The sequence below is a fragment of the Equus przewalskii genome, chromosome 16 (assembly GCF_037783145.1).
Source record: "Equus przewalskii isolate Varuska chromosome 16, EquPr2, whole genome shotgun sequence".
Classification (NCBI taxonomy): domain Eukaryota; kingdom Metazoa; phylum Chordata; class Mammalia; order Perissodactyla; family Equidae; genus Equus; species Equus przewalskii.
In genome coordinates, this window is record NC_091846.1 from 9,848,361 (window position 1) to 9,873,950 (window position 25,590).

At 43.5% G+C, this 25,590-nt stretch overlaps 1 long non-coding RNA gene and 1 other non-coding gene across 2 annotated transcripts; both read right to left on the reverse strand.

Moving 5' to 3' along the window:
- Positions 1-238: 238 nt before the first annotated feature.
- LOC139076316 (uncharacterized) lies at positions 239-5,165 on the reverse strand. The gene is made up of 4 exons (XR_011527762.1): positions 4,927-5,165; positions 4,648-4,757; positions 2,016-2,125; positions 239-785 (listed from the first exon to the last, which is right to left on the reverse strand). It is a non-coding gene; the product is annotated as an uncharacterized lncRNA (long non-coding RNA).
- On the reverse strand, positions 5,122-5,195 carry TRNAN-GUU (transfer RNA asparagine (anticodon GUU)). Its single transcript has one exon. It is a non-coding gene; the product is annotated as a tRNA-Asn (tRNA).
- Between the last annotated feature and the right edge of the window lie 20,395 nt (positions 5,196-25,590).

Consider the following 25,590-nt stretch of genomic DNA (forward strand, 5'->3'; position numbering starts at 1 on the left):
CTGTTCTTGACCCATCCAGAATACACCATTCACATGTCCTTCATACTAAATTTATTAAACATTCAGTTCCTGTAGTATGTTGAAGTTATGTGGAAAAAATTTAGTGATCAGTTATAGAATGATGAACAGCGTAAATATCAATTTTTCCAGAAAAAAATGCTAGGACGAAAGTCTATTAAATTTTAGCTGATTTTTCTTCCAGTTAACATTACTGCAATAATGCACTCTGCAGAAAAAGTGTATGCAAAGTGGAACATACAATTTATTAGAGTTTTTTGGTTTTGTTTCTTCTAGTTTTAGTGAGATATCATTGACATACATCACTGTATAAGTGGAAGGTGCACAATGGTTTGGCTTACATATATTGTGAAATGATTACCACAATAAGTTTAGTTAATTTTAGTTTTGCTGGGTAACACAAATGCAAACAACACAAAATGGACTGGTTTCTCCAAACTTAGAGTCTGGGGGCCAAGACATATTGATCTATATGTATATGTTACAGCAGGGGAGAAAGAGGAGGAATGGTAGGTCAATCTGGTGCATTAGAGAAAACATCCCAAAGAAATGACGGTAAACGAATTACTTCATTCTGAGCAGTTTCCGGGGCAACTCCTCCTGTGGGCTCTCCTGCTACAGGTGGAGAGCCACCCACAGTCGGTGGGCTCTGAAACAGGCCTGCTCGGCGAGCTTGTCTGTGACAGGCCCTCTTGCTTCTCCCCCACCAGTGTTCCCTCAGGAAGACACAGAAGAGGCAAGCAGGGCCAAAAGGCACCAGGATGCTTCTAAATAAAGCAGATCCACGAAAAGGCGCTTATTAACTTCGGCAAGATAGCAAAAAGTGCTAAAGTGACAATAAATCTGGTACTGGAGAAGTTTAAAATAATCAGGAGATTAAATATAACCCACAGAAGCAAGAGGTCACCAGAAGAAAAGGAACTCCTGTGAAATTCTTCAAATCTCAAAATGGAAATGTATTTTCTGTTTAGTTATAGCAGACACTTAATAGCTCGCCAGCCTCCTCTTTCTTATAGCCTTCCCACTGGGCTTGGAGCAGAGATTATCGAAATATGCTGGGGAAGTTCAAGTGTCTCTACAGCTCACCTGGTATTTAACGCTTCCCACAGCCCTGAGGCAACTACGCCAGGCCGATTCAGCAGGATGCGTGATGTTTGCAGTTGTAAACCGATGTCCCACTGGCTGTGGAACTTGTGGTTATTGTAAAGAATCCCTGTGCTTGGTAATTAACAGAGAAATTCTATATTTAAAACCTCAGTTCTATAGTAAGTCTTATCCATCGCAGATTTTCACCTATGTAGTATTTATTATAGTGAATTCCAATTATCAGACCAACCTATCCTCTAGTATAAGTGAATATATTATTCAATTAAGTATAAATAATCATTATGCTCACACATACATATAATAATCTGTAATAATCTACTTCTCAGTTTATTACTAAGGTAGTTGAGGATCTCCTTATTTTAAAGTGTGTATTTGATTTACTTGTTTGGGAATAACTAGTTTGAGTCAACTTGGACAGGCAATAATTTTTCTTGCTTTGTTTTAACTGAAAAAAGAAAAGCAATGAAAAATGGCTCAATTCCTATGAGGGGGTAACTACAAATTGGTATCTGCTGATGGTATAACTCCCTATAGAAGGGACGCTGAAAGGATCAATATATTAAAGCCCTTCTCATCCAGTCCTTCCAGATTGTAATAATACAGCATTGTGTTAAAACCTCAAGGCAGCTTATTTTGTCTCAGGTCCTTTATTGCTAATTTTATATATCTACTTAATTGCTCAGGAAAAAAAATTGGTTTCTCTTTGTGACTTGTCAGTAGTATTAGACTATTCTAGAAACCAAATTTCTGCTAGTTTAATTTCAGGGAAAATTCTGTCAGCCATCTAAAGTAAACATTAATGCCTTTGCCTAAATTCAATTCCGTTGTCCTAAAACTGTAACTGCTTAATTTAGCAAATAGTTTCTTAGGATTTTCAAGCTTCCACATACTTTTAGATGTCTCCTCTGATGTTTTCATCTGTAGGGCTCCTCAAATCCTTTTGGCAGTAGATAAGGCAATATTGAATGACTTCATTTGCTTCTTGGTGGTATCAGATTTTCTGAGAAACCAATGGTATTTATTCAATCACCTGTCAATAGATTCTGTTAAGAATCTATTGAAGATTCTTAAAATCTTCAGTTTAGTAACTTTTCCACTCCTAAATACTTTGGATTTGACAAGTTTTATGACCTTTATCAGTAATTAGAATAGAAATTGAATAAATAAAATGCACACTGGGCTTCAAAATCTGGGGGCCAAGAACACTGTTCCAGAGGGTCTGTGACTCCCTTGGACATTGTAAATAAAGTTTTATCTGTGAATATGTACATCCTGGGGAGGTTCCTTAGGTTCTCATTCAGATTTGCACAGGGCCTCGTGGACCCCTAAGCAGTCTCTTGGAAAGTTTATCTTGAATAAATGAAGTTTAACTTAAAATGAAGTTAAACTTAAAAAAATGAAGATTGTTTCTGGGACTACGTTCTTAGATGAACTCCACGATAGACAATCAGCCCAAGTAAGGTAAACTAAGAGTATGGACAATTTATAATTTTTCTAATTTCAAGATTTCTTTAAGATGCCTCTAAATTCCCTATATCAAGCAATAGTTTCACCATTTTCAGGGTCACCCAGGTCACCAGGCATCATCTTCAACACTTCCCTGCTGTTTCGGTCCCTAAATCTTGTCCGATGTTCCCATGAATTACGTCCCTGCCTTCTTTCTACACCCACCTCAGCCTGAGCTTCATTGCCTCTCCTTTGAAATATAATTTCATCTTAAGTGTTCTCTGATCTCTTATCTCCCCTACATTGTTGTTCCCAGACCAACCACCTAAAACAGATTTCTGATGTCTTGAAAGAGAAATCTTTAACAATTACTCCCTTACTTTACAGGGTAAAGTCTAGCCTCATCCCTTGGTCTTGGTCTTCAGGGCCCTTCCACAAGCTAAGAACATTTTCACTGCATCCTATTTAAGTACACTTGTCCTACATACTGGTTATGCTCATCTCCTAACCCCTGCCCCCCATCTTGTCCAGCAATTTCCCCAGCCTTAGATGCCCCTCCCCTACCTTCCGGCCTGTCCAGATCTTTCAGGCTTGTTTCAAATCCTCCCTGAGGACACAATCCGGACTATCTATGTTGACTTCCTCCTTCACTGCCTGGGAACATTTTTCTGTGGCCCTCATAGTGACACTTCATCATAGGCATTTTTATCTGACTGTCCATCTCTGTTAACCACATTAGCAGAGAAGGCAGGGACTGCTTCTGTCCTGGGTATGTGCTATGTGACAGGCCTGTGCTAGATGAGCAGGCACTGTGAAAGAAGACATGGTCCTTACTCTCAAGGAGTTCCTGTTCCAGCGTAGGTGACAAGGAACTCCCTGGTTTCAGGGCGGTGAGACCAATGCATAGAGGAGGGACGTCTAAATCAGATGGAGGCAGTCAGGAGAGGCTTCCCTGAGGAGGTGACTCCTCAACACATGTTGCCCACGTAAGTAGAGTGGGGGTGGGGAAGGGCACATGAGGGCAAAGGGAAAGGTACCTTCAGGTATAAGGCAGGGTGGGCCATTCAAGGAACTCCTGGTAAGTGCTAATAACCACTAGAATGTTCCATGCAGGAGCATGGTAGGAGACAAGGCTGTGAATCATGAAAGCCTTTGTGTGCTAAACTCAAGAATTTGAACTGTATCCTGAAGGAAAGCCTTCGGAATCTAAAATGATCCTTAACAACAGAAAATGCTCTCTTCCTTCGAGGAGCTTATAACCTAGCATAAATATACTCAGCTTCAAAGTGGAAGGCCATGATTTCTAAGTCCCCATAACTTTAGCAACAGCAAATATTATACCTTCTTCATCTTGAAATGTTAGACTAGATTTGAGCAGTGTATAAATGACCTTATGACCTAATTTCCCATCATCTTGTTGTTTCCACTGTAAGCTATCCTTAAGTGTAGGTGGAAGGTTTGGAATTTTGAGGAGCATCAGAAAGGCCCTTATCTAAGAACATTTTTAAGGGCTACCTGTTACTCTGACTGGAATTCCACTCTCAGTGCAACATTGTGTCTCCTAGTCAGGGCTCCTAACTAGACAACAGAGGATATTGTATGATCAACAATTATTTGATAAATAATGATCAGCCAGCATTTGCCAAGGCATTCCCTAAGAGAGAGCCTAGTGAGAGAGTTAACTATGCCTTCTGCTAGGTCTCTCAATTCTATCCATGATAAGTTATCCACGATAAGACAAAGCACCTACCACAAGACCCCAATCTTGGCAGAAATGAAACTCTATCACTATGTTATCATATTATCTTATGGTTCTATCTTCATAGAAAGTCTTATGTGAAACATCAGTTGAAAAATGTTTGTGTCTTCTGTGAGACCAGAGTTGAAAATATGTCATTTGGGACCTTATAACAGGAACCCGTACAAACAATTTCTGCTAGTTTAATTTCAGGGAAAATTCTGTCAGCCATCTAAAGTAAACATTAATGCCTTTGCCTAAATTCAATTCCATTGTCCTAAAACTATAACTGCTTAATTTAGCAAATAGTTTCTTAGGATTTTCAAGCTTCCACATACTTTTAGATGTCTCCTCTGATGTTTTCATCTGTAGGGCTCCTCAAATCTTTTTGGCAGTAGATAAGGCAATATTGAATGACTTCATTTGCTTCTTGGTGGTATCAGATTTTCTGAGAAACCAATGGTATTTATTCAGTCACCTGTCAATGGGCAATTGTTTTTTTGGTGGTGGGGGGGCGGTTTGCATTACAATTACTGCTGTTGGTGAACAATCTTCGGCAGGTCTCCTAAAGAATATATGCAAATTTCCCCTGGATATACGGTAGGAAGAGAACTCACAACGCATGGGCTGCCAATCCAGAAGCAGTGTCACTCTTAGATCCACCCACGTTAGGTGCCAACTATGTTAAGAGAGCACTGTCCTCCTCCGCCCTAGAAACATGGTAGCGTCTTACACCTATTTGATTAAAAATCTCATGGTTGCCGTTTTAAAATGAATCTCTATAGAGACAGTCTCAGGAAAACAAGCGCTGCCGTCCCTGGGTGGGCTCGAACCACCAACCTTTCGGTTAACAGCCGAACGCGCTAACCGATTGCGCCACAGAGACCCAGCTACCCAGCCGGCCGCGCGGCGTGTACAGATTCCCGCGGCCGCGGTGGCTCTCGCCGCCCCGGGCGCTGCCGCGCGGGCACCGCGGGGAGGCGGCGCGAGGAGCCGAGGCTGCGGCGGCCCCGCCGCGGGGGCGGGAAGGAGAAGGCTGAGCCCGCGGCGGCCACGGAGGGCGTTGGGGCTGTGGTGCAAGCCCTTCCGGGGACAAAGCCCGCCCCCCACGCTCCAGGCTGCGAGGGCGCGTCCCCCGGGTCCGCGCAGGAGAGCTGCGGGCCGGCCGCGTGCTGTGCGCCGCGGGGGACCGTCACCGTGGCCACGTGGACGTGCCGCCCCGTCGGTGGGGGGAGCTTGGGACAGGGGTCTTGCCAGGCAGAGTACGGTAAATCCTGCGCCAGGAGAGGCCGGTGCTGCGTGGGCGCGAGGACTGGGAGCCGCGTCTGTCAGGCCCGACCGTCGGGCAGTTTGTCACCCTTCGTGCGTGTGCGTGTGCGCGCGCGTGTTGGTGCCCCTCCCCCTTAGGCTCCCCCCCCATTACCATCCCAGCCGTAAAATGCTAATACCACGCATTTACCGCGTGTCTGTGAATTTCCCGTATGCGTATCTGTGCTTGGTACGTAAAAAGGGCAACGCTTTTCTCACGTCCTAATAACTAATTTTTATCCCCTTTGGAGGTACATGGACTCCGTTTGAGAACGCATGGTTAGGGGACTTCAGAAAGGGCCCTACGGAGGCACTGGCAATGAAGAGATGCCTCTTAGTTTGAGATGAGCCCTGAAGGCTTCCCTTTCCCTGACTTCCGAATTGAGCCCATTGAAATCCAGGATGCGGCAGTATCTGTGAAGGAGGCAGGTGGGAGAGTTAGCGTCGTGCCATTTTTCATCTGGATGGCCCATCAGTAGAGCTCATCTGGGACCGGCTCCTCCCTTCTCCTCACCCTACAGAATGGGGGAATTCGCTGTAACTCTCCACATAGTAAATCCAGGCCTGCGTCTTCCATGTGTCCATGCAATTTGACCTGTGAGGGAGACCTTCCCTCTCTCCTCCTTTGCCTCTGTCCTCTCCCTCTCCCCCTCTTCCTAGTTCCTTTCTCACTATTTCACCCCTTTTTCTTTAAGTATACAATTCACTGGCATTAAGTACATTCACACTGCTGTGCAACCATCACTATCCAGCTTCAGAACTTTTTCATCTCCCTAGGGTGCAACTCTTTACCCATTAAGCGCTACGTCCTCCTTCCCCTCTTCCCCCAGTCCCTGGAAACCGCTGTTCTACTTTCTGTCTCTGATTTGACTGCTCTAGATACCTCATGTAAGTGGAATTGTACAGTATTTGTCCTTTTGTGACTATCTTGTTTCACTTAGCATACTGTCTTCACAGTCATCCATGTTGTAGGATGTGTCAGAATTTCGTACCTTTTTAAGGCTGAATTACGTTCCGTTGAATTATGTACCTCGTTTTCTTTACCCATTCATCTGTTGATAGACGCGTGGGTTGCTTCCACGTTTTGGTTATTGTGAATAATGCTGCATTCAATGTGGGTGTGCAAGCATCTCTTCAACACTTTGCTCTCAGTTCTTGTGGGTATATATCCAGAAGTACAAAAGATGAATCATATGGTCATTCTATTTTTAATTTTTGGAGGGACCACCATACCATTTCCCACAGCAGCTGCACCATTTCACATTCCCACCAACAGTGCCGAAGGGTTTCTGTTTCTCCACATCCTCACTAATACTTATTTTCTTTTTTTTTTTGTAATAGCCATTCTAATGGATGTGAACTGTCATCTCATTGTGGTTTTGATTTACGTTTCCCTAATGATTAGCGATGTTGAGCATCTTTTCTGAACCCTTCTTTTGAATCTGGGTTCTACGACTCTTGCTCTATTGGCTTCCTCCTAGCAAGAGCCGGCTTTGCTTCAGCGAGGAGGAAGCTGAAAGTGATGGAGGCCAGTTTCGGACAAAAGAGAGGAGGGAGAGGGCTAAGGTGGCCCTGAAGAGTTGAGCCTGTGCCATGCGAGGAGAGGAGATGGAGTCTTCTGTGAGGACCTTGTAGACATCCTGCTGTCCTGAGGTTCTTGCTCATCTGTGCTGGGCAACTTTTGGAGTCAGTTATGTTTATCCTGACCCTGTAGGGATATTTACATGTGTGGTGCTTGTGAATGACCAACAAGTGAAGAAGGAATTGGTGACCCCCTCCTTAGAAATATCGGAATGGGTAATGTTTTCCAAACTACATTTTTAAAAGTTAACTTAAAATCATGATAATTCAATGCATTTTTCCATTTTCAATTTCTTCTTAAGGACCGTGGAAATTTCTTATTTAAGTGTTTAAACAAACATCTCTTTTTTTGTGATTTTTCTTAAAAACACAGTGAGATCTTTCAGATGTGTAGGAAATAGAACTTTATTTTTCTGCAATGCCATTCAATTTCTATTTTGATTCCCTATTCTGCTGCTGCCAAAAATGTAATCTCAGTCAGTTCAGGATTCCCCCTGTCCTCTTCCCTGGAGTCGTTTCCAAATGCTGAGGCTTTTGGGGGCGGTCACTCGTCTGGTCATTGAGTCACAGGTGCACATAGGTGCTGAAGAGGCAATTTTGCTCCTATTGCAGGTCCCATGGCTCTCCTGTGCCTCTGTTGAGAGAAGGAAATCTCTTGTGAAATTGGCTGTGTGGCATCAGCCATTCCGTAAGTCATTCCTGGCACAGTCCCTCTCGCATGCAACCTGTTAGGGACTGACTGTTTGTGTCCTCCAAAATTCACATGTTGAAATCTAATCTCCAATTCGATGGCATTGGAGGCAGGGCCTTTGGATGGAGCTCTCATGAGGGGGATTAGTGCCCTTTTAAGAAGAGGCTGGAGAGCTAGCTGGACTCTTTCCATCATGTGAGGATACAATGAGACGTCAGCAGTCTGCAGCCCAGAAGAGGGCCCCCACCAAAACCTGACCAGGCTCGCGCTCTGACCCCAGACTTGCAGCCTCCAGAACTGTGAGAAGTAAATTTCTGTTGTTGCTAAGCCACCCAGGCTATAATACTTTGTTATCGTAGCCCGAGCTGACTACCATAGGACCCCACACTTCTCTATTCTCATCAGCCCCACCTGCACGCCTGCATTTCTCCAGCCCCGGACTGTGGGATGTACAAGTGGTGGTGAAGTTTTAGAGGCACCTGCGTGGAAGGAAAAGAAGGAAATAACCACCAAGTTGCTCTTGACGCCTCAAGTGCCATCTGAAAGTCTGTGTCCTTCCAGTAGTACTTGTTTGAAAATATTATCTAATCTTCTGTGCTAGGCTGAGCTCTGGGGTCTCTTCCTCCATATTCATGTGGGTACAATGGTTTTCTGAAAGGAAGATGGCATTAATATGCCAATTGTGCTTAAGTAACTATAAGTTCTTATCAAACTACAAAACAGGCATTCTAGGAACTGGATGGTCCATCCCTTCAAATTACACACCCAACTAGAAGCTCCCACTGCAGTGTAAGCTCTCCAAGGGCAGAGATTTTGGTTGGCTTTGCTCCCTGCTGAATCCCCAGCACCTACAACAGAGCTGGCACATGGCAGGCACGCAATAACGACGTACTGATCAATGTGGAAATGAAAACCATAAGTCATAAAGTAAACTGGAAGAAATAAAATGTGACAGAAAAATTAAATTCCTAATATATAAGGAGCACTTATCAATTAATATGAAAAATACCTCTTTACAACTCAACTAAAAAAATTGAACAAACCCCCCAAAATGGCGACACAAACAGAATATTTCCCAAAGAAGAAATACACATGACCAGGGGCTGGCCCCGTGGCCGAGTGGTTAAGTTCGCGTGCTCCGCTGCAGGCGGCCCAGTGTTTCGTCGGTTCGAATCCTGGGCGCGGACATGGCACTGCTCGTCAGACCACGCTGAGGCAGCGTCCCACATGCCACAACTAGAGGAACCCACAACGAAGAATACACAACTATGTACCGGGGGGCTTTGGGGAGAAAAAGGAAAAAATAAAATCTTTAAAAAAAAAAAAAAAGAAATACACATGACCAATATAATCATAAAAGTTTAGCCTCATTGGTAATCAAAGTCAAAATTTGATTTGAAAACCTGAGTGAAATAAAAATTTTCCTTTTCCCCAATAGCAAAGAAGAAAAAGGGATAGTACTAACATGCTACCAAGGGCCCTGTTAGCGGCCACTCTCCCACAGGAGTGAGGAGAGGGAACTTGGTGTATTACTTTTGGGTAGCAGCTTGGTAATCTGAACGTTAAACAATGTTTATACCCTATCATTCTAGAAATTCTGCGTGAAAAATCTATCCTAGGGAAGCAAGCAGAGGTGTGACCAAAGCTTTAAGTGTATCATCACAGTATTGCTTATAATAGTGATAAATAGGAAACAACTTAAATGTCCAGCAACGAGAGAAAATGATGAATTGTGTGATATTTCGAAAATAGAGTATTAATTCTATAGACGTCTGAAATAGTGTTTGCAAAGGATATTTCAAAACATATAGTCGTGATAAAGTGTGAAGTAAAAAAAGGTAGGATACAGAACATATAATCATAAAAATAATATTTTCAACGAGTATTTGACAGCAGGGTCATGATAGAATGTCAAGTGCAAAGGTAGGTTGGAGGACCGTATGGCATGGTAACACAGTAGCCTAGTTCTTTCATGTGTGCTCATGCTTTGGAAACACTCTATGTATATCACCTCATTTAAGCCACAGCACCCCTTGGAGGCAGATTCTCTTGCTTAATTCGAACGTCACAGGTGAGGGGATGTGTGCAGAGAGCAGTTTGTTCGGATTACAGAGCTGGTGAAGGGTAGGGCCAGGTTTCAGCCCTGGAGTCAGGCTCCAGCCACCACGCTTGTGACCTTGACCCATACAGCCTCTCACGTTGTATGGAAGGCATGAACCAAATTCTGTGTGGGGGGTGTGTGTGTAATGTTTGGAAAATTCTTCAAAACATTATTAGTGGTTATCTCTGGGTGGAGATTTTTATTTTCTTCCTGACCCCGTTTCACTGGTATCTCACGCATTCGCAGTAAGCGGTACTTTCACGGGCCCCCGAGGAAAGGCAGCAGCAGTTTCCTGCATTACAGATAGAGGGGGGTAGGTGCTTGTTCTCGGCCCGATAGCCTCCATCTGGGGGCAGAGGAGGGCCAGGCTGCGAGGAGGTGACTCGGGCAGTCAGCTCTGCGCGCTCGTGCGGCTCTGCCAAGCACGGTGTAACTGTCGATGCTGATCCCTTTCCCCCTTTGAGAACAGGGTGCCTGAGGAACACACGATCCACGCCTGTGGGGAAGTTTACAGTGTGAGACTCTTCAGTGATGAATATGCTTTCATTTAAAAAGAATTTAGATTTTAGGTGACCTTTATATTCTTTTTAATTTTTAAAGGCACTTCTTTGCGCTAATCTTTTTTCTTGTTTACAGTGAGTTGTTTCCATTTGGGAAGAATAACCCCAACCTACAGGAGAATATTAAGACTTTTTTTTTTTAAATTTGCAAATGTGCTATGAAATATTTAATACATTTTGGGCTAAATGACAGTAGATACTTATTGAATCTCATAAGGAACTGGGCTAGATGCTTCAGGGATCTCTCCTCTGCCCAAGACTCTCTGAGACATCATTCCTGGCCACAGATCACTTTAATCTACTTCTGGAACCAGAAGATACGTAAAAAAATTTCAAGGCAGTAAGTGCCACCTGTGTGGCACAGATGGTAAATGCTTTAGGATCGGAGGTGGGAATTATCACTGAGCAGGCAGTAAAGGAGCCAGGAGGAAGGGGCCTTGGGCTGGTCCTTGGCAGGATCCTTTAGATGGTGAGGAGAAGGAACAGAGGCATGGATGTGAGAACAGAAGATCAGCCGAGCACAAGCAGAGGATTTAGTAGTGTGGTGGGGCATAAAGAAAGCTAACCGGTGACAGTATGGAGAGCCTTAAGTACCAGGCTAAAAACCTGCATTATGAACAGTATTCACAGTAGTGGGAAATTTTAAATAAACACTCATCAAAGGGACAATGTATAAATTACTGTGGTACATTTATACAATGTGCAGCGAGGATGCACCGAAAGTTTTGACCAGAAGAGAGTCTTGATAACAGCAAGGTTCGGGGAAGGTTCATCTGGCGAGAGAAGCTGGAAGTAGGAAGACTAGTTCCGTGTAACTATTTCAGTAAACCAGATGGGAAGTGAGAAGGCGTTATTAGGATGGGGGCAGTGAAGAATGGAAAGGAAGCGAAAGACAAAGGCTTTACGAAGGGAAAAGCAAAAGGGTGATGTTGATATAAGCACATGTGTGTTGGAAAAACTGACTTGGTGCCATAGATGGCAGTAACTCTGGCATTAAGAATTTACTGTGCATGACATCTAATGATTGCATGACTTTTTCTTTTTTTTTTTAAAGAAAGAAGTTCTACAACTCTCTTTACAGGTCTGCCACATAATAGATGCTCAACAAAATTTTTGAACATGTGGGCTGTTCTAGGTGCCCTGTTTTATGGCTGTAGCCCTTACTAATGAGGTTTTCTTTCTGATTTCTAATTTACTATTACTATATTTTAAAATCTTATTTCTCAAGTGTATCTTTTGCGAAGAAGAATAATTAGTTATCCTCGCTGGTAGTCCACTTACATGTGCATGAAGAAAGGCATACTTAGCTTGGCCTCATTAGATAAGTGATATCAACCCGTTTAAAATTTTTAAGTCCAATTTTGCAATAAAAATTTGTTTGTATGAGGAAGATCCTTGTACAAAATAAAAATTGGATTTGTGCAATTTCCAGGAGATCAAGAACCTAGAAAGAATTCATTTACTCAGCAAATATTTACTGAACCATTACTCTCTGCCCTAAGAAAGACAGAATGATGACCTCAGGATAAGAAAGGATTTCATAAACACAACATAGTAAGTATAAACATAAAAGAAAGGGTGGATGTATTTGATTAAAATGTAGTAAAACTTTTGTTAAACAAGTAAGCAAAAAATAAGCAAATTTAAAAGACAAATCAAGACCGGGAAAAGAATTTGTAACTCATGTAACCAACAAAGCCCTGGTATCCAGAATTCATAAAGAGTGCTACCAACTGGTGGAAGACAAATGACAAAACAGAAAAGCAGGCAAAACATCAATGAAGAGGAAATCCATATTGTCAGTAAACTCAAGAGAAGGCACTCCACTCTTCTCATCATCTGGGAAACACAGAACTGTAATGAGATGTTATTTCACACCCATCATATTGGCAGAATTTAAGAAGCCTGACAGACTCAGTTGGTGTGGATGTGGAGTACTGGGCACTTTCATCTTTTGTGCATGAAAACTGGTGCACATGCCCTGGAGAACAATTTGTCAGTATCCCCGTGATATGGAAGAGACTCATTTCCTCCAGGGTAGAGGTTTCACAACTGGAGACACGGATACAAGGATATATACCAGGTGATTCGATACGGTATTGTTCATAACAGTGCAACAGTTTAAACGACTCAAATACTCCTCAAAAGGGTGGTGGATCAATAAACGTGGTATATTTGCACATTGCAATACTATATGGCAGTTTTAATGATGGATTGAATCTTTATTTGCCAATGTGTGTAAATCTAAAGATGTAATGTTGCAAAAAAGATAGGTACAGTATGGTACCATTTATATAAAGGCAGTAAATAGGCAAAAGAATGCTATGTATTATGGGTACGTACACATGTGGTCAAAGTATCAAGCACGCATAGGAATGATAGAAACCAAGTCCAAGAAAGTAGATGCCTCTGAAGAGGGAGACAGGAGGCCCCACCCCTGCCTGCCACCTTTTGTTCTTGGAAAAAAATCTGAAGGAGGTATCGTAAAATGTTAGGATTTGATAGTACACAAGGATGAGTGCACAGATTTTTTATTTTTTTATTGTGGTAAAAACACACATAACAAAAAATTTACCGTCTTCACAAGTTCTAAGTTTCCAGTCCAGCCTTGTCGAGCATATTCGCATCGTTGTATAACAGAACTCCAGAACTTTTCCATCTTGCAAAACGGGAACTCTACACCCATTAAACAACAATTCTCCGTTTCCCTCTCCTCCAAGCTGTTGGCAACCACCATTTTATTCTGTTTAAATGAATTTGACTACTTCAGACACTGTATGAGTGGAATCATATAGTATTTGTCCTTTTGTGACTGGCTTCTTTCACTTAGCATAATGTCCTCAAGATTCATCCATGTCATTGCATGTGTCAGGATTTCCTTTTTTTTAAAATCTGCATTATACATACATATATAATATATATGTACATATGTGTATGTATATATGTGTAAGTGCCACATTTTTTTGTCCGTTCATCTGCTAATGTGCATTTAGGTTGCTTCCACCTCTTGGCTATTGTGAATAATGCTACGATGAACATAGGTGTGCAAATATGTCTTTGAGATCCTGCTTTGAATTCTTTTGGCTGTATACCCAGGAGTGGGATTGCTAGATCATATGGTAGTTCTATTTTTGATTTTTTGAGGAACCTCTATACTGTTTTTCATAATGGCGACACCATTTTACATTCCCACCAACAGTGCACAAGGGTTCCAATTTTTCTGCATTTTTGCCGACAGTTGTTATCTTCTGTTCTTTTGACAGTGACCATCCTAATGGGTGTGAGGGGATATCTCATTGTGGTTTTGATCTGCATTTCTCTGATGATTAGTGATGTTGAGCATCTTTTCATACGCTTGTTGGCCATTTCTAAGCCTTCTTTGGAGGGTTGTCTATTCAACTCTTTTGCCCTTATTTTTTTTTAAAGAATGAACATGTATCAAAGATTTATTATGCTTCAAGGAGGAAATGAGTGTTTGGAAAAGCTGGTTTGTAGAGCATTTTGAGAAGCTGAGTATTTGTGAGCATTCTGAGAAAAGAATGCTAGAATAAGATTGTGATATTAGATGCAAAACTGGTTAATGGAGTTTCTTTCTCTATGGGATAGAAACCCACAAGTTAATAAGTAACTTCAGTGTCTGGGCTCTAATGGAGTAATAAATACCAAAGTTAAACACAGGTCCATCCCCCAAGATTAGGGATTGTTCAACTCTTTTGCCCATTTTTTAATCAGGTTGCTTGTTTTTTGTTGTTGTTGAGTTGTATGAATTTCTTATATATTCTGGATATTAAACCCTTATCAGATATATGATTTGCAAATATTTTCTCCCATTTTGTAGGTTGCTGTTATTTTATTTTAACTGATCTTTATATTTGAAATATTTCCTAACAATATTTAAAAAGACAAGTGAGAACTCCCTGTCAAAACCATGAAAGATGTGGTTAGTGTAGAAATAACACCTTTAGTTCCAGCTCTCTCTCTTAGAAGTTTCTCGTTTGACTTGATCACACAGGTTGAGAGTTTGTGTGAGTTTGTACATAGATGGGAAGATTTAAAATACTGTAAGATGCAAATTCTCTTAAAATTAATCCATACATTCAGTGCTTTTCTAGTAGAATTTAGGGGAAATGTATGTGTAGTATAATACATGTGTATAGATAAATGCACGTGTACATATTTGTGTACGAGTGCCAAAAGACCTTGAAGGAGACACACTAAAACATTTAACAGCCGTCTTTGGAGAGTGGGAGTGCCTGAAAGATGACAAAGGACCTTTTATTTTTCTTAAAATTTTAACAGCCTTTTTTGAAATAGCTTTTGAAAAAAGAAAAAGAAAATAGATAACAATATCCTCTTCTACCAACCTCAAAGGGAAGTTGGTAGATATAAAATCAAAATACAATTAAGGTCTTTCTGAAAAAAGCAAAATAAATGATGAAAGTAATAAGGTTTATCGATGATAATTACTATCAAAAGGCACCCAGGAGTAGAGCTATCGATTCCACCCAGAGAACTGGTGAAGGTGGCCGGGTGCGAATTCTGCATTCTGAATCCAGTCTCCAGCGCAGCTCACAGAAAGCAGGGCCTTTCAGACTAGCACTCAGAACCTGAAAGCCCTATTAATCCCACTGACTCCACAAAGAGTCAGATTTCTGATTTACAATATGGTTTAAAAAACAAACCACAGGACACTACCTGAACAGAAGTTATCTTAGAGATTTTCCACCGAAATATACAAGAGCACCGCCTGTGCTTGCGCTCTCTGTGTCAGGCAGCCCCTTCACACCTGGAGCCTCGCTCTTGTTCCTGGGAAGAAGTGGTTCCCACAAAGGGGTACTGCCTGGCACAGATAACCCGTCAGTGGTCCAGCAGGGCTTTTAAACAGCAAATGAAGAAAACTATGTGACTAACAACTTCTGGATTGTTTGGTTGGACGTTGCCTGGGACGTGCAGTAATTTCTGTTATACCTCATGTGGTGGTTAGCAGATTACACGATGAGATTTAGACTCATTATCAGGTGAACCTTCTCGGTCAGCAGTTTGGTTCCACCACGCCCATTTGACAAATGCAGAAAGATTTATTAAGCTCCTACAGAGTTATGCTGTGGTGAATATGCAACAGCCCAGATCACCTCCCCCAAAGCACTGAGTCACAGTTTCCCTACTGAGCGTCCCGTTGTGGGGCTGGGCCATTATTCCCTTGTAGGACCGCCTGGAGCTGTGCAGGCTGTTCAGCAAATCTGGCCATCCCTCTCCCCAACTAACTGGGACAACCGAAAATGCCCGCACCTGTTTCCAAACACTCTTTAGGGTAGCCAGTCTCAAAACGTGCTGCAGGAACCGCTGGGTGCTCCTGAGACCTCTCAGGGGATCTGTGAAATTAAAACTAACGTCATAACCCTAAGATGTTATTTGCCGTTTTTCACTCTCATTTTTTCGCACGTGTACAGTGCTGTTTTCCAGGCTTCAAGACATGTAATAATGCAACATTGAATGTAGAAGAAAATAGGAGAATCCAGTTATCTTCAATTTAACTAGACATTAAAGAGATTTGTCAAAATGTAAAACAATGCCATGCTTCTCACTATTTTCTTGTTTTGGAAAATATAGTTATTTTTCATAGAAATGTGTTATTTAGGTTAACATGCAATAAGTTTTTTATTGTAATTTTAAAACATAACATAATATACATAAATATTTTAAAAATACTTCAGTTTTAATTTCTGATGCAGTAAGTATTGGTAGATGTACCTCGCATAAATAAAACCTCTTGGAGTCCTCAGTACTTTTTAAGAGTGTGAAGGAGTCCTGAGACCAAATATGTGAGAGCCACTTCCCAGAGGGAACGCGTCAGCCCTGGTTGGGAGTAATTGGGTCAGAACCTACACTTGCTCCTGCTAGATGCAGCACAGCAGGATGGAACCTTCAAAGTTTCAGCTGTTGCCCAGAGTCGTGAAGGGCCGTGATCTGTGCTGAGCATTGCGGCTGTCTCACAGTGGAGCCAGTCCCTCGGGCTAGTGAGCGAAAGTAGCCTGATGCTGGACGTTGACCTCTCCTTGGGGCCTGTTGTGCTAGCATGGATTTGCATTTTACGGGAAACATAATCTTCTGTAAGGCTCTTCTCATTTTGGAGAGCCACAAGGTCCCAGATGTTTGCCTTTCTTGGTTGGGGCTTTTATAGTTAAATTATAAAATCAAGGCACTGGTTAAGCGATACATACAAGGAATGTGGCAGAAAATGCTGCGGGTTGAGAGTTTGATTTGGGTGGGGTGGAGGGAGGAATGATGAGGACTTCTAGGGACAAGAAAGAGATTGGATGGAAGATACAACAGAGTGGGCTGATGAGTGGAGAGGACCTGTGTAAATGGTGGAGTTGGGGCTTTATTTGGGGTCTTAAAAGGGATCCAACAAAGGCTCCCAATCATGGCAGTGAGCTAAAGAGAATAGCATTTTAACATCAAGAGGCATAAGTCACTGGGATTCCCCAAATGGTCGCTTCTCAGATGGTGCATGCTGACAGCAGGCAGGGCCTGGTGTTTCTTGGGCAAAGCAATGAGGCTATAAGAAAAGTCAGTGCCCATTATGTGAATTTAACTTTAGTAACAGAATGTAGGGCTCACCTGCCACTATCCTTATGGCCCAGTATTTTTTCAGATAATATGTGGGGCACTAGCTTACAGGCAGCATAGCACTGTGGTTAGGGTTGCACCCTTGCTGGCAGGCTCTTCAAATTCCATCACACCACTTTACTGCCCTGTGCACCTGGGCATCTTTCTTTACTTCTCTGCCTTAGTGTCCTCATCTGTATAATGGAGATGATAATAAAAACACCTTGGCCTTAGAATTGTTATGAGAATTAAAAGAGAGAGGCAAATAAAACTCTTGGAAGAGTCCTGGCATCCAGTAAGCATCAATAAGTGTTTGCTTTTATTGTTACAATTACTTGAAGTGGTCCCATCTTACAGCATCTTGTGAACAGTGTCTGACCAGGTAGCTACTGTCTCCTAGTAACTGACTGACACTGCTGAGTCTTACAAAGCAGGTCTTTGAAGCCTATGGTATGATGGAATTTCCAAACCTCATTACTGGAGACACAATCCTCCTATTTGATTTTTTCCATTTATTTATTTATTTTTTTTAAAGATTTTATTTTTTTCCTTTTTTTCTCCCCAAAGCCCCCGGTACATAGTTGTATATTCTTCGTTGCGGGTCCTTCTAGTTGTGGCATGTGGGACGCTGCCTCAGCGTGGTTTGATGAACAGTGCCATGTCCATGCCCAGGATTCGAACCAACGAGGCACTGGGCCGCTTGCAGCAGAGAGCGTGAACTTAACCACTCAGCCATGGGGCCATCCCCCATTTTCCATTTATTTTTATTACTGTGATACATGTGCATGGCAATAGATCAAATAATAGAGCAGGTTACGCTGGAAAGTCATAGTCTCCCACCTCTCCCTCTCTCTTTGAATTCACAACTCAGAGGCAATGTTTTTCTTTCTTTTTTTCTAAAACAGTTTCTTTATTTAGTTTGTGTGGTTACCTTCATAACTCTGCATTCTATGTTTTTACTTCTATTTACTTATTTAGAAGGCTTTGACATTATCTTTTAACTCTTCAATATGAAGATTTACTCTGCCAGTCCACCTATCCTCTTCCTACTATTAATACTTATATTTGTGGTAGGCAGAGTTTTTAAATTTATAAGCAGTCTTTAGTGGTTCTCTGACTGTTCCATTTTCAGAGCAACCTCTTCTTGTTGCATGGGTACGAGAGGGCGGGGGGTCTTATGCTTCAGCCTGCAGGACTTTCACTGAATGTACTACCTATTCCAGAGTCTTAGCTCTCCTTGAATGTTTCATTCAATATCTTTGGGTTTTGTCTTGTTTTCCCTGGGAGTAGATGCTGACTGCCAGCTCTCTGGGCAGTGATTGGGACAATGGTGTCAAAAAGGTAGTTGCCCATAGGAGACATTTGTGTAATCCCTCTGTTTTCAGCCCGCTTCTTACTTCCGCCCTCTATCCCAGCTACTGACTCTGAGCCCAGAAACATGCCAGGGTTCTATTAGGTAGGTCAGCTTCCAGCATCTCTGCAGCAACCACAGAAAATTAGGCTGTGTTTTCTCTTTGGGCTTCATCAGGCAGCTTGCTTCATTTTGTCTTGCATCTTCCAAAAATTTATAGAAAGCTCTGTTTGGTTGGAGAGGCAGAAACTGCTAGATGAATACTTAATACTCAAATTATCTTGCTTCCTTACTAACAGAACCCCTATATTGTTGGGAGTGGCAGCTAAATAATACACCCCAGCTTTCCTTGCAGAGAGGAGTGGCCAGTGAGATGTAAGTGAAAGTCATTGGGAGAACCTGCCAAAAAAACTCTTTAACATTTTCATTATAATGTGTCTTGGTTTGGGTCTCTTTGGGTTTATTTTGTTTGGTGCTCTCTGTGCTTCCTGTACATGGATGTCTGTTTCCTTCCTTAGGTTAGGAAAGTTTTCAGCTGTTATTTCTTCAAGTAGACTCTCTGCTCCTTTGTCTCTCTCTTCTCCTTCTGGGACACCTATAATATGGATGTTAGTGCACTTGATATTGTTCCAGAGTTCTCTTAGGCTGTCCTTGTTCTTTTTAATTCCTTTTTTCTTTTATCTATTCAGCTTGGGTGATTTCCTCTGTTCTTTCATCCAGCTCACTGATCCATTCCTCTGTATTATCTACTCTGCTATTGAGTCCCTCTAGTGAATTTTTCATTTCCAGTGTTGTATTCTTCATTTCTGATTAGTTCTTTTTTATATTTTTCAATTCTTTGTTGAAGTTCTCACTGAATCCATCCATTCTTCTCCCAAGATCAGTGAGCATCTTTATGACTATTAGTTTGTACTCTTTACACGTAGGTTGTTTATCTCTGTTTTGTTTAGTTCTTTTTCTGAGGATTTGTCCTATTCCCTTATTTGGAATGTATTCCTTTGTCTCCTCATTTTGCCTCTTTCTCTGTGCTTATATCTATATATTAGGTAGCTCAACTATGTCTCCTGATCTTGGAGAAGTGGCCTTATGTAAGAGATGCCTTATGAGGCCCATCAATGTGCTTCCCTTTTGTCACCAGTTCCAAATGTTCCATGAGTGTCCCCTGTGTGGGCTGCATGTGTCCTTCTGTTGTGGCAGGGTTGCTCTTGCTGCAGGTGCCCAGGGAGGCTAGGCTGTCCCCCTGGCTGGCTACTTGTAATGCTCAGCTGCATGTGGCTGCTATGGTCTCTTCAGTCACTTTATCAGCTAGGGGGAGCCCCAGCACAGCTGGCTGCAAGGTCTAAGAGCACATTACTGTTGCAGTTTTTCTGTTAAGTTAGTAGGCCCCCAGCATGGTTGGTTGCTTGGCTCAGGGGCTTATGATTGCTGTAGGCCTCTGGCCTGCAAGGCTGTTGTCAGCTCTTTCAGGAGTGTAGTTGGGTGGGGCCAGCCCCAGGCATGAGAGCACTCAATTATTTCAGATGTTGGATGGTGGGGCCGATCCCTGGTGTGACTGTTTGAGAAGCACAAGTCTGCTTCAGCTGATGAGCCCCACTGCCCACAGGCCCACCCACTCTGTCAACACAATCCTGCTCCATGATCGTGCTCCGATCCACTGAAGCAGACTCATTCACCCTGCTGCAGAGGCCCCACACTCTCCGCCACTGCAGGCCTGCTTCTCACACACGCCCTGCCCCACAGGGGCAGACCCACTCGTCTGGCTGCAGAGGTTCCCATGCCAAGTTTAATATGCACATCCCAGGTTAAAGGCCTTGAGGACTGTTATACTTCCTGTTAGATGTTGCCAGGCAGTGTTCCATCAGTCTTGAACCAGAGGACAGCACCCCTCCAGTGCTGTAGAAGGAGACTCTCTTTCATAATCATTCTTGCATAGCATTTTATCATTTTTATTGATTTGTCTTAATTTAATACAAGTATGAGAATATCTTCATTTCTAAAAATTTGCATTTCTTTAATTGCTTTGGAGGCTGTGCATTTCATTCTGTGGTGATTTACTCTGCCAATAAACACATAATCCTACCGTGAGCATGTTTTATTTGTGTAATAAACCAAAAGAAAAAAGAAAAACAGAATCCGCCAACCATGAATTAGACATGTCGACAGGTGCCAGGGTTACAGAGGCGAGCGAGACGCAGTCCATGTTCCTGAGCAACCTGCAGTTTGGTTGGGGAGATGGGACATGTACATTAAAAGGATTAAAATAATAAAAAGGCAGCGTTTATTCAATGCTGGGTGAGTGGCGACAGAACACGAATGCGGAAGGAGTCTCATGTAGGGAGAGATGAAGACTAACACAGGTGATAAGAGCAGGTAAATTTATCACATTTATTTAAGAATTCCTCCCTGCATAGTGGGTGTGTCTTTCAGGTGGGGCTAGGAGTTCTGATGGGCAGTTGCTTCTCAGTCTTGTTCTCAGGGAGACTGGAGAAGCTGCAGGGGAGGGAATGGAGAAAAGGCAAAATGCAGGAGAGTTGGGTTACCTTAGGCAGCCTGCGTTCATTTCCAAGTCGTTCCAGCATGTGCTCACTCAGGGCTCTTTTAGGAGCTCCTTCAGGAGAACGAAGGCAGGGAGGAAGCTTCCAGCAAAAGGATCCAAAGGGAAATGTATTTTACATGCACAGCATTGTTTTACTGTCTTTCCGTATGGAGTGTATCCTAAAAAAGCCCATTTCTCTGACAACGGTTCTAAAAGGAGGAATTGTCCTCTGCAACAGAATCATTCATTCTGCCGACCATCAACCCGTGACTGGGTGCTAGTGTCAGACCCTCCTCTAGGTGCCGCCTCCAGGGACCCCAGATTCTGTCTTGCAAAAGCTGGGTTAACTCTTCCTTGAAATCTTAACCATTATTTTTTTTAAAAAAGGCCATTCCCTCAACCCGGCTCTGCCGGCCTTTCTGAGATTCTAAATTCCAGAGGCTGGGGTTAATGGCTCTTTCTTGCACCCACTGAAAAATCAGAGGGCTGTCCCACAAGTGCTGAGCAGACAGTTTGAAAGCTGCACTTCCTGTATCTGTGTGTATGAGTGCCCACCGAGAGCCGCTGGAAGGAAGGAGGGAAACCTCAGAAGAGCCGGGCCGAAGTAACACAGCATGGACAATCCTGTCTGGCTGCTTCCCCCAGTAAAGCCCAGGCAGGGGGAGGGAAAAGCCAAAGTTTTGAGAACGAATGAGTAAAGGAAGGGGAAGATGAAGAAAAGCATGAGCAGGCACGGGGAAGGGAGGGGGAAAGGGGAGAGAGAGCTCATGTTACGGAAGATGAATGATAAACAGATGGTGAGAAGTGGCTTCCAGGAATTGGGGAGCAGTCCTATCTCATTGGAAGAGAAAGACACGCTGAGGGAGAACAGGAAGGAAACAGAAGACAGCCTGTCAAGTCAGAACTGGCAAGAACAACTTTCTCACTTTACGGATGAGGAAACTGAGGCCCAGAGAGGGGAAGTGGTTTGCTCAAGGGCCGATTCTTGAAAGAATCCTCTGCTCTCTTTCTCTTTCTCTCTCTCTCTCTCCACTTCCCCACCTGGCCTTTCGTCACGAGTCAGTACTGAAGGACAGGCTTGCTGGAAGCCCCCCACGGGTGGGCCTGGGGCAGGCGTGAAACACACTGAGGGGCCTGCTGTGTCTGTGATCTCAACTCCAGGTCACGGAAGGGAAGATCTACAGCCTCTCCTCTGCTCTCCTTCTGGTGATCTCCGTCAGAGCTGTGGATGGGGGGTCTGGGGCGGCGGCTGCACTTTTGGCCAAAATCCTGGCGCATGTAAAGCTGGCTGTGTGACCTGGTGTGGAGCCAACAGTCTAGGTGTGCACAGAGCTGGGGGCTCCCACAGTTATGCAACTGGGTGCTGAATCTCTCCAACAACCCATTCTCTCTGCCTTGTTGAAGACGTGGAAATCTGTTCTCCAAACTTTCTGTTTAGCAGTCTCACATGAGACGTCAGACATAAGAAAGGGGGGCCCCCGCCTTTTGGCTCAGTTTTCACCCCCTGCAGGAACCCCCTCCCTGTCTGCAGAATTAATCTGGATGCCCCACCATGCCTGCTCACCCACATTTTTAACTCTGTGCCTTTATAGTGTGCCTTAGCCCTCTCTGCCTGGATTTCAGTGACTGACCCTCCTTCAGCTTCCTTTTCTAGATTGGAAGTTGTCTGGGGCCAAGAGGACCCAGTGTTGTTCATGTCCGTACCTTGCCTACCCACGTCAATGCACAGACATGTGCCATGCTTTGGCAGTTGGAACCAGCTATTACACTTTTGCGATGAGCTCTCTGAGTTCCAAAGAGTGGAAAGGAGAGGGATTTGGGCGTCGGAAATGGAAAGTCATTTTAAGAACGGGTGTGCCAGGAAAGACAAATATAGCTCATGGAGTGGAGAGTGAGTGGGAGGAAGAAAGCGGAAGTCGCAGAGAAGGGGCAGGGAGTAGTGTGAGCCCCACGGAAGGGGAAGGGGTTGGGAGAGCGGGCTGACACAGAGCCCAGGGGGGCAGCGCAGGCTCCCTCTCACCAGCCCGCTGCAGACTCGCAAAACCTCTGACCTGTCTTGTCTTTGTCTGTCATTCTACAGCTGGGTCATTTAGAAAGATCTTTCATTTTATTCCCACCAATACTCGGATTTCAGACTTTTGGCAAAAAAGAGGTCACGGCCCCTTGCATGAGGCCCTACTAAGATGAAAATAAATACATTGATTGAAACCCTTTTTTTCTTAAAAGTTATTTGTAGAATAAAAAATCCTCATGACTGTTCTGGCTGTAATATTTTTGGCTCTTTCAGGATAAAATTTGCAGTTTAATGTGAAACAACATGAGGCATATGTGTCTGTCTCATGACCCAGGCATGCGCATGGATAATGAGATTTTTTTTATCGTCCCTTCTTCCCCTGCCCTGGGTTTCTGCCTTTATATCCTTTAAATTTGCTGGTGTTTGGCAACCACAGCCCAGATCTGGTTTCCCAGGAATTTTTTTGTAGGAACGAACTGCCAGTTGGCTCTTGGTTCTGTGACAGGGCCCTGGGCCGGCTCACAGGGAGGCTGTTGTTGTAACCTCTGGGCCAGAGGTGCCTGTGGCATGAGCTGCCATCACCTGCTCTTCCCTTGGCTTGAACCCCATCTGGAAACCGGAACAAACATTTTCTGTGACATTTTATAAAGTTGCTGATCCTCTTCTGCCAAAATGTGTCCCAAAGAAGTGTTATTGAAGGTGAGAAAAGTCCATAACCTCTACTTCTCAGGGCCCCCCAGAAAGTGTGTGTCCACCCTCAGCTGGCCCGGGTAGCTGCTCTCCCCCCTCATCAGATGTGCTGGTGCACCGAGTTCTGCTAAAGGTGGCCAATATGGCTAAATGCCAGGACACACACAGTTGCCTGTGACCCCCCAGATGCCAGCAGGGGAAGCCTCATAGCCTCCCACCTGTTCTGGAAGGGCATTCTTGTTCTCCAGGACTCTATTTCAGATGAGAGCTTCCCTCTTCTGCCGGGCTCCTCCTCCCTGTGGACAGTCAATGCCTTCTGTGTATCCGGAGAGCCCCTCGTCGCAGAAGGATGTCACTGAGACCCAATCTGGGTCCTACCTCCTGGTAAGGATAGGAGATCACTTCTCCGTGCAAAGGCTTCCTGCTAGTCCACGAGTTATCAAGGTGTTTCTCCCGCTTTCCCTCCAAGTCATTGTCATGAAGACCCGGGGGGGTCAGTGACCCAGGGGGTGGGGGGAAGAGGCCCGAGTTCAGACTCTTTGCTTTCACAACCCATTGCCATGCTAGAGAGTAGCCTGGACACTTATTCTTGGGATGCTGTTGACTATTTCAGGAACTGAAGTATTTGACGTTTTCCTTTAAGGTGATTTCTACAAGGAGAGGAAGTGAGAGGGCCACTTTCCCTCAAATAAGTGGAAGGGGGCATGTTAAAGAAGGAATATGGAGAAAAGTCAGCTTGAATGCCTAGTTTAAATCCAGCAAAAGCTGCTCATGGCAGGTATTGTTGGATTGTAGTGTATTGTGTTCTGTGAGCAAATATACAGAGGAAAATGGACCATATTGCCAAAAATTAGTTTTCCCTTTCTGTTCACCCTGTGAAGGCCTCTGTTCACGCGTCTTGGCGAAGGAATCCTTCATGCTCTCATCACTTGCAAAGAGGAGGGTGTTGTGGGGAACTGAGGAGACAGAAGGGGGAAGTAGTCAGAAAGCTTTTGGGATAATTTTTGTAGGCTTTCAAACTAGTAAACCACGATCTTACCTCTTTATGGGAGACAGGAGATAGTAACTGAACAATTGGGGCACTGATGGAGGGACATGAAAGGGAAGAAAGAATGTGTCGCCGACATGTCTACTCTTCTCCAAACCCCTCTCCTCCGTAGGCTGCAGAGCCGGGAATAAATGTTTTCTCTGTCCGCCCCCTCCCCCGCTCCTTGGCTCCTCTCGCTGCCCGGTCCTGAGCTCACTCTGCTCCAGCACTTCTCTCCTGGTTCTGCTCCAAACTCTCCACGTAAGAGTAGGAGTCAGTGAAGACATTTGGCTTGCATACAAAATTTCATTTTATGCCCAATTTGTCCCCAAATTCTGTACAACGAAGAGCCTCTGTATAGAGTAGCGATTAGAAGTGTGGCTGTTAGAGTCAGACTGTGTAGGTTTCCACCCCAGCTCACCCACTTATTATCTCTGTGTCCTTGGGCATGCTCCCAATTGAGGCTTGCATCTCATTTGTGAAATGATGATAGTCCCCAACTTATGAGGTTGTTGTGAGGATCCACCACGTAATATATGTAAAGTGCTTAGAACAGTGCCTGGCACGTAATAAGTAGTCAGAAAATATTAAGTCATTATTAGTAACAAACTGACATGCATTTCTTGAGTGGGGTGGTGGGTACGTGGTGTTCATTTTATTAAGCTTTAAACTGTGCATATATCTTATAAATCCTTTTTATGTGTATGATATATTTCACACGCATTAAAATACATGCATTAAAAATAAATGAGCATTTATGAGGTTTATTTTAACAATCATATGTCCCATGGTTCCAGGACAACAATGAAGTAA